We start from the raw sequence: 9529 nt of genomic DNA, 5'->3' as shown, positions 1-9529 counted from the left end.
GCCGATACCTGATTGGAAATGGGATAAACTTGGTATGGACTTTATCACGGGGTTACCCAGGACCCGTTCAGGTTATCATTCCATTTGGGTGATACTTGATCGTTTGACCAAGGTTGCTCACTTCATTCTAGTGAAGACCACCTATACAAGTGCTAAGCTGGCAAAGACATATATGACCAGGATCGCATGTCTACATGGAGTTCCAAGGAGCCTCATATCAGATAGAGGAACAAAGTTTACCTCAAAGTTTTGGAAGTAGTTACACGAAACTTTGGGTACCAGGCTAGAGTTCGGTACAGCCTTCCATCCACAGACTGATGGGCAGATAGAGAGAGTCAATCAGATTCTGGAGGACATGTTGAGAGCTTGTGCGCTAGACTATAGGTCTAGTTGGGATGATATCTTACCCTACGCAGAGTTCTCATACAACAACAGCTACCAAGCCAGTTTGCAGATGGCCCCTTTCGAGGCATTGTATGGAAGGAAATGCAGACACCTTCGATGTGGAATGGAGTTGGAGATCGCAAATTGTTTGGACCTGATTTGATCAGGGATTCTGAGGAGAAGGTCAAGTTGATTCGTGACAGACTTAAGATAGCTCGATCAAGGCAGAAAAGTTATGCCGATGCTAAACGCAAGGAAGTGATCTATGAAGTGGGAGATAGAGCATATCTTCGAGTGTCTCCACTTTGAGGTATTATGAGATTTGGAGTCAAAGGAAAGTTAACACCACGATTTGTGGGACCATATAGAGTTCTGGAACATAGAGGAGAGGCTGCATACCAGTTGGAATTACCAGAAGCTTTGTTAGGAGTTCATGATGTGTTTCATGTTTCCCAGCTGAAGAAGTGTCATGCAGAGATGGCGGACATTCCTTTGAGAGATACAGTGCCACTGGAGGCAATTCAGTTGGAGAAAGATATGACATATGAGGAGAAGCCTATTAAGATTCTTGAGACTGCAGAGAGGATCACTCGCACCAAGATCATCAAGTTCTGCAAGGTTCAGTGGAGTCACCACACCGAGGAGGAAGCCACTTGGGAACGAGAGGAAGATCTTAGACAGGACCATCCACACCTTTTTGCTGGCCAACACGAATCGCAAGGACGAGATTCATCTTAAGGGATTAGGTTTGTAACATCCCAATTTTTATTAAATTTGGATGTTAATTGAATCATTCAATGCATACCATATTTCTTTGCATTTTGGAGTTTTAAAATATTCAAACAATATTTTTCCACTCGAGAAAAACAAATGAGAGGGGATAAGATGACTTCCTCAAAATATAAAAGAGTGGGAAATTTTATTTTGAATATTATTTGAAGTTTTGGAGTTTATTTTGGTACTTATTTTATTTGCAAAAAGTGCATTAATTGCATTAGGAAAATATTTTCAAAATGTTCCATGCTTAAGTAAATGTTCATTAGGTTCTAAATATTGTATAGTTATTTTAGAAATTATTTTGGTGTTTTTATTAATTAATTTGAATTATTTCGGGCCAATTTAGTGTTCGTTTTTTAAAACAAGCAACGCCGCACGCGCCCTGGACCGAAACTGGGTTTGGCCCAGGAGCACCCCGACCGGCCCAGCTGGCCATTTGGCCCAAGGCCAGCGTCCCAGCACACACGCACCCGAATCCTTCCGCTCGGTCGACCGCGCCGCACTCGCCCTCGCTCGCCTCCTCTCGTTGCCGGTGCTAGGCGGGCCCTGCTCGTCAGCTCGTCCCCAACCTCCCGCGGCCCACGGGATAAACATCGCCGCCGCGCTCCCGCAACCGCCGCTCAGCTCCCTCGCGGATGAGGCTTATCCGCAGCCTCATAAACACGGTCCTCGAACCACAAGGTGTCGTGCTCGTCCTCACGAAAACCTTTGGCTTTTCCTTCACTCATCTTCTCCTTTATCTCCGGAATTTCCTAGTCATCCTTCTGAGCTTCACGAATCTTTCCCAACAATGTAGATTGAACTTCCATCGCTGCAACAAAACCTCTAGGAACAATATCCAAACAGAGTTCCTTGAGATCGTCGGCTAACTCCTTTGGCAAACCTCTTGTTACCAAGGTATTGGCATAACTCTTCTAGCTCAAAGCGTCTGCTACGACATTGGCCTTTCCTGGATGATAGTGCAGCTTCATATCATAATCATTTATAAGCTCCAACCATCTCCTCTGCCTGAGGTTCAGCGCCGTCTGAGTAAAAATGTACTTTAAACTCTTGTGATCCGTGTACACATCACAACGGTTTCCAATAAGAAAATGTCTCCAGGTCTTGAGCGCATGCACTACAGCTGCTAACTCCAATTCATGGATGGAATAATTCAACTCATGCGGTCGAAGTTGACGTGAGGCATATGAAACAACTCTTCCGTCTTGCATAAGTACTCCTCCATGTCCTAAGCGAGAGGCGTCGCAATATACTTGGAAATCCTTGCGTATATCAGGCAGAATCAACACTGGGGCCGTAGTCAAACATTTCTTCAACTCCTGGAAACTTGCTTCACATTCTTCAGTCCAATGGAACTTGGTGTCCTTCTTCGACAAAGCCGTCATGGGTTTCACAATGTTGGAAAAATTCTCAATGAATCTCCGATAATATCCCGTGAGTCCAAGAAAATGCGGATCTCTCCAACTAAGGTGGGTGCCAACCACTCAGTGACTGACTAAACCTTGGTAGGGTCTACTACTATACCCTCTTCTGATATAACATGTCCAAGGAATCTAACTTCCTTCAACCAAAACTCACATTTGCTGAACTTGTCGTATAACTGGTGTTCCCCGAGCTTCTCGAGAACTGAGCGCAAATGCTCCTTATGCTCCTCTTCATTCTTAGAGTACACCAAAATTTCATCAATGAACACCACGACAAATTTATCCACGAACTCCATGAACACCTTGTTCATCATACTCATGAAATAGGCAGGGGCGTTAGTCAATCCGAATGACATAACTGTATACTCATACAACACGTACCTGGTGGTGAAAGCTGTCTTAGGTATATCTTGTTCTCAAATCTTCAGCTGGTGGTATCCTGATGGAAGATCGATCTTGGAAAAGACTTTTGCTCCTTGCAGCTGGTCAAACAGATCATTGATCATCGACAGTGGGTACTTGTTCTTGATCGTTACTTCATTCAATGCCCGATAATCAACAACCATTCTAGAGACTTATCCTTCTTCTCAACCAAGAGCACTGGGGCTCCCCATGGTGACGAACTTCGTCGAATGTAACCTTTCTCCAATAACTCCTTAATCTATTTCTTAATCTCCTCCAGGTCATTTGCGGGCATCCGGTATGGTCTCTTCGATATTGGTCCGGTGCCTAGCAATAGCTCTATCAAAAACTCAATATCTCGATCTGGCGGCATACCTGGTAGTTCCTCTGGAAATACATCTGGGAAATCCTTCACTACAGGCACTTCCTCCTCTACAACACCCGAGAAGGAATTTACGTGAGTACTCTTAGGAGTATACCTGGATACATACTTAATCCTTTTCCCTTCCGGTGTGGTGAGAAGAATTAACTTACTAGCGCAATCGATGTTTCCTCCATACATCGATAGCCAATCCATACCGAGTATCACATCCAATCCTTGGGATTCCAAAATTATCAAGTCTGAGGGGAAAACATGCCTACCTATGGTCAATGGCATCTGAAAACATCCCTGACTTGCCATATACTCCGCTCCTGGTGAGCTTACTAACATAGGTGTCCTAAGTACTTTAATGGGCAACTTATACTTATCCACGAATCCCCTTGAAATGTATGAATGCGATGCACCAGTATCAAAAGGAACTACTGAAGTAAATGACTTAACCAAAAACTTACCGATAACTGCATCTGGCTGCTCCTCAACCTCCTCCACGTTCACATGGTTCACTTGTCCCTTATTGAAAGGGTTGGACTTCTTCCCAGAGCTTCCATTGCCATTTCCATTCTTTTCTTCAGAACACTCAGTGGCGTAGTGTCCAGTCTTCCCGCATTTGAAACAAGTGATGTGACTTAAATCCTTCTTGGCGGGCATGCTTGGGTTAGAGTAGTTCTGATTGCTGCCTGCTCCACTCCCATTTCCATTCCTAGGGCCATGGTGGTCATGCGGAATTCCTCCATTGTGGTTACGGCCTCCATGGTTATGGGTAAATCCTCCCGGTTCGGGGTGAAACGGGGTTTCTACTGAGCTCCTGAATTGTACTTTCCTTGCCCATACTTCCTCTTGCGGCTCTCAATCTGCTGCTGCTTCCCTTCAATCATAAGAGCCTTATCTACCAACTCCTGGTAGTTGTTGAATGTTTCCACCATCAACTGCATACTCATGTCATTGTTCAGCCCTTCCATAAACTTCTCTTGTTTTGCGGCATCGGTGGCCACGACATCTGGGGCATAACGAGCTAGCTTGCTAAACTCCTCCACGTACTGCCCTACAGTACGGTTGCCCTGGCGTAAGTTGCGAAACTCACGCTTCTTCATACTCATAGCTCCAGTTGAGACGTGAGCAGTGCGGAATGCTTGTTGAAACTGCTCCCAAGTAACATTGGCTATGGGGAAAGTGGCTGTGTAATTTTCCCACCATGCGGCTGTGGGTCCATCCAATTGGTGTGTGGCAAAACGCACCTTCTCAGCATCTGTGCAACCGGCAGTGGTTAAATCCCTTACAATCCTGTGTAGCCAGTCATCCACAACTATGGGCTCAGTGCTACTGGAAAACACAGTGGTTGTAACCTTAGAAAATGGGCTAAGTTGTCAAATGGAGGTGGTGGTGGGTTGTTGTTATTGTTGTTGTTGCCCTGATTCTAAACTAGCAACTGCATTAGTGTATTCTGCTGCTAGATCAACTGAGTGACCTCCGGTGGAAAAGCAAATCCGGGGTCACGTCTCGGAGGCATCTGATGGGTTAGAGGGGAGAGATTAGAATAGACTAAGGTCTAATTAGAAAGTACTACCCATATGCACATGAGACAAAACACAATCAATATCACACCGAAACCATATCAAGCAAGGGCATACATTTGAACTAACTATTGTTACAATGCTCGGACTACTTATATATACATGGGGGGAATACTACTAATCATATGGTGGTCATCTAGAAATTTTGATCGGTGGAAGACTCCATGATATCTGCTCCAACTTCATCTTCATAATCATCATCACTACAATCAGGGTTGGAGTCGGTGTCGTCAATGATGATGTAGTCTTCAGAACGAATCTCCTTGGGTTCGTCGTCTTCTCCTCCTGGCGCGGGGTCTCCCATGAAAACTCCTAGCATCCTTGTCAGGTCGTCATTCTTCTCCACAAGTATCGTCATTTCCTCCTCATATCCATCGCGTGTAGACTTGGGTTCCTCTTCTAGCTCTATCGTCCTGGTCATTGCCTTCTTCAGACCTATCATGCCTGCGCACATCTGATTCTCCTGCCAAAGAATGTGATGATTTAACTCCTGCATGAAGGCTGCAATGGACCTGTCCTTCCTGGTGCTGATCATCTCCCATTACTCATCTCGGAGCCCACATATCTGGTAGATAGTGTCCTTAAGCTCCTTGTGATAAACTTCGCCGATGCGTCCAATGGCGACGTGGGCTGCCATGCTCTTGCCTAGACTCCAGTTTCGTGCATCAAAGAAAAACTATATGGGCTCACTGACTGGCGTGAATGTCCTTCCTGGAACTTGAACCCGAATCAATCATCGCTCCTCTTCTGGTAGTGTGGCGGTGCAGGTCCCGGTGAAGCTTGGTATTCCGATGTTAAGATACCTAGTGACTTTCTTCAAGTGTCCTTCAAAGGGTGTATCTTCATCCGGCTGTTTAAACTTGTTCCTTGAGTCCGCCATCCTAAGGAGTAGAAAATGGAGAGGAGTCAGAAATGAGTAGAGAAGACTGACCTATGGCTCATCTTAGTGGTCGTGTCCTACATTCAGCGTGTGCTCTGATACCATCTTGTAGTGATCCAACCTCAGACAGTCAAATCTCTGTGTTCAGTGTCATCCCTTGATCGGTAATGATGACACACACAGTACATGAAGGATTTATAACAGAGTAGCAGTCACACACTTATTACATCGAATGTGTCAAAAGAGAACTTATGACAATGAATATGGCTTAAGGCCATCTAAATAAGATAACAACGGAAGGCTTGGAAGATAAAATGAGTCCATCAACTCCAACGACATAGCTGAGTGCACGACAAACGACCTAGCGTACTTTACTCTTCATCTGAAAAGTCTGTAACATGATATGTTGCAGCCCGAAACGGGTCAGCACATGGAATATGCTGGCAATATAACACAGTAGAGCAATGAACAGATAAATGCTATCACTACATGCATATATGGCTGGTGGAGGCTGTATGGTTATATTGTTTTGCGAAAAGCCAATTTTTTCCTACAAAAAAGGAATATGTTTTATTTAACTATCAAGGTAGTTGAAACATTATTGAGAAGGTTCCTCCAACTCAATCCCAATTAAAGTAGTCATTAACACCCAAGTTTTTGATAATAAAACTGGTAATAGGTTCTACCTCATCAGCTACATCCTAGACCCACATGTTAAGAGACCCTACTCATGCAATGTGTGAGGGTTGAAACTAATGCATAAAAGCTGGGTAATCAAGGGGTATGATCAAAGTGTTACTTGCCTTGCTGACGATCCGCAAATCCTAGTGACTCGTAGTAGCACGCTTCGCACTCCAGGAATTCTATCGCAAACAAACAATAGCGTACATAAGCACTCAAGCAAAGATGCACGGGTAAAACTCAAATAAGATGATCGAATTTGAAAACTCAACTGAAAAGATTCAAATCAAACAGAGCAACAAAACTCAAACTACAAAAGAAACAAGATCCATTTACTAATCTGGACTAAAGTCAAATTTTACAGTATCAAAATCTTGTTCAAGTTGGTTAAACACAAAGAGGACTTCGAGACGAAGATCTAGGCGCTTGTTTCACCTGATTTGGATAAACAAGCGAAAAGATATACTAGAACGAAGGTTAGGACTGAAATCATGATCGAAAATAATCGCGGAAAACCCTGGAAAAAAATGAGATGAACAGGCTAATGAATGAATGTTCGCTGTCTACGGCTAACTAATGAACAACGTTCGTTAAAACGAGCGTACGGACGAACGTCCATTATTTAACTAAACCAAAAAAACCGAACCAATCTAATAAAAAATGAATCTAGGGTTTACTAAAAAATCGATCGGTTCTCTGAGAAAAATCCGAGAAGGCGGCGGCGGTTTCTACCTCCGGCGAGTAGCGCCAGCGGCGGCGGTCGGTGGCGGCGGCGCGACGGGGAGGCGGCGGCGGCGCGAGGCCGCGACGGCGCGAACTGTCGGCGGCGTTGGGATCGAGGCGGCGGCGCTAGGGTTTCGGGGCGACGCTGGCGGCGCTGTGGGCTTCGGGCCTCATCCTTTAAAGGCCGGCCGGGCGGCGTCCGGGTTGGGCACGGCCCGGTTAGCTTGGTGCACTTTTTTTAAAATTAATAATCCTGATGCGGAAAAACAAATAAAATAAATACTAAACAGAGTCCAAAAATCTTGAAATAAATTTTCGTGGTCCTCTAATAATATTGCGGGCAAAGTGAACATTTATTTGGGCCACTAATGCAATTTTGGAAAACACATATTTTTCCAAATTCAAATAAAATGTCAGGACCCCGATTCCAAGTCACATCGATCTAGCCGGTAATACCTCATATCACTTTGCGGCCTCACGCACGGTATCCCACGGGTGTCACCTTACCATGGCCCGGGACCATTTGCGCCTTTTGGCTCACGTATATGATAGTGTCGCTAGCATGCATATGACAGAGAACCCGGGCCGACATGGCTAGTCGTGAACCCAAAGCGGCACAGACCTATGGAGACAGGCATACATGAATCACATCGAACATGTCGGTCATCAGCGAGTGATTCCGGGCTGTAGCACTGGGCTAACAGGACTCCGGGGAACCCGGGCTGTAGCAGGCTAGGCAGGACTCCGGATATCACCGAGTGACATTTCCCCGAAGGGATAGACATAGGAACGAAGTGAAACACATGCCGGCCAGTCAAGTGTCCTGAGCAGTAGTGCTAGGCTAGCAGGACTCCGGTGAACCGGGCTGTAGCGGACTACTATGGCTCGAGGAACACTAGACTACATTTCCCCATAAGAAGGGCTGCCAAGGATAAACAACTAGATTGTCGGATCCCATTCATACCAAGCATTTCAATCATACACACAATATGCCCGATATGAGTACATACAACATGGCGTCACAACAAAACTCTACAACTCAAGTACTTTATTTAAAGGCTCTAGAGAGCCATACATAACAAGTTCATACAGATAGGGGTCACATGACCCGACACTCAAGTCATACAATCATACAAGCACATGCGGAAGCAACTAGTCTGAGTACAGACTCTAGAAAGAAAGAAGGCTTCTCGAAGCCTGTCTATCTACATAGGGCCCTCCATGGCCAGGATCACCACCTGGGTGGCTAGTCACTCGTTGACGTCAAGGACTACGCAGAACCCATCGGAGGGGGCGGTGTTGTCGTCTGAAAACAGTAATTAAGCAAACATGAGTACAAAGGTACTCAGCAAGTCTTACATCAGAACCTACTAAACATGCTTATTCTCAAGAAGGTGGTGGGGTTAATGCAGCAAGCCAGCTTTGACTCTTGGCTAAGCTATCCTACGGAGCTCCACCAGTAAAATAGTTTTCGCACACGAGTCCACTACTCACCAACACAATACTCCACCGGGGATCCTCCCTCGTCATCCTACGAGAGGGCCATCCTCGGTACTCACACTTATCTTGAGTCTTTTAGTAGTATCCATTAACTTGTCTATGAACTGTATAGGCAACCAAGTAGTCCTTTACCACGGACGCGGCTATTTGAATAGTTTTATACCCTGCAGGGTGTACTTCTTCATACACGCTTTCACCACTTACCGCCGTTTACACGACATGTACTCGGCAACCTTCAAGCGGAAGCCCAGCGAGGGTGCCGGCCATGGCCTACCTAACACTTAAGTCTCTAGTCCAGGGTTATCGCCTATCCAGGTTCCATCCGCAGGGAGTCCGGCCGAGGTTTCCACATACGGCCCCGAACGATGTGAACAGGGTCCCGAGACATCTAACGGGCGCCCGGCATACCCGGCCATGGTGTATCTACCGCAACATGGCCCACCCCTAGGGTCAGCTCTACGCACGGCCGCCAACACATAACCTACAAACACCAGAAACTATTTGCAACTCCTGGACAGAGTACTAGGGTGATTAAGAAGCCGAGAGGGTCCATTGGTTTCGGGCCCAATGTACGGTACTAACTGCATCTTAAATCACACGTACAGATCTCAGTTCTTATGGACGGCCTCAATGAAACAACCCACCATGTACTCCTACATGGCCTCTCATCGATACCTTTACCAAAACATGTTCAACACATCCCTCATATTACCGACATAAACATTTCACTCTAGCCCATCACCCAGATGAACCAGACCTGACGCAACTCTAAGCATAGCAGGCATAGCAAGGTAGGAATCACATA

Source organism: Triticum urartu, chromosome 5 (assembly GCF_003073215.2).
Source record: "Triticum urartu cultivar G1812 chromosome 5, Tu2.1, whole genome shotgun sequence".
Lineage (NCBI taxonomy): Eukaryota > Viridiplantae > Streptophyta > Magnoliopsida > Poales > Poaceae > Triticum > Triticum urartu.
Note: the sequence above shows the minus strand (reverse complement) of the source record.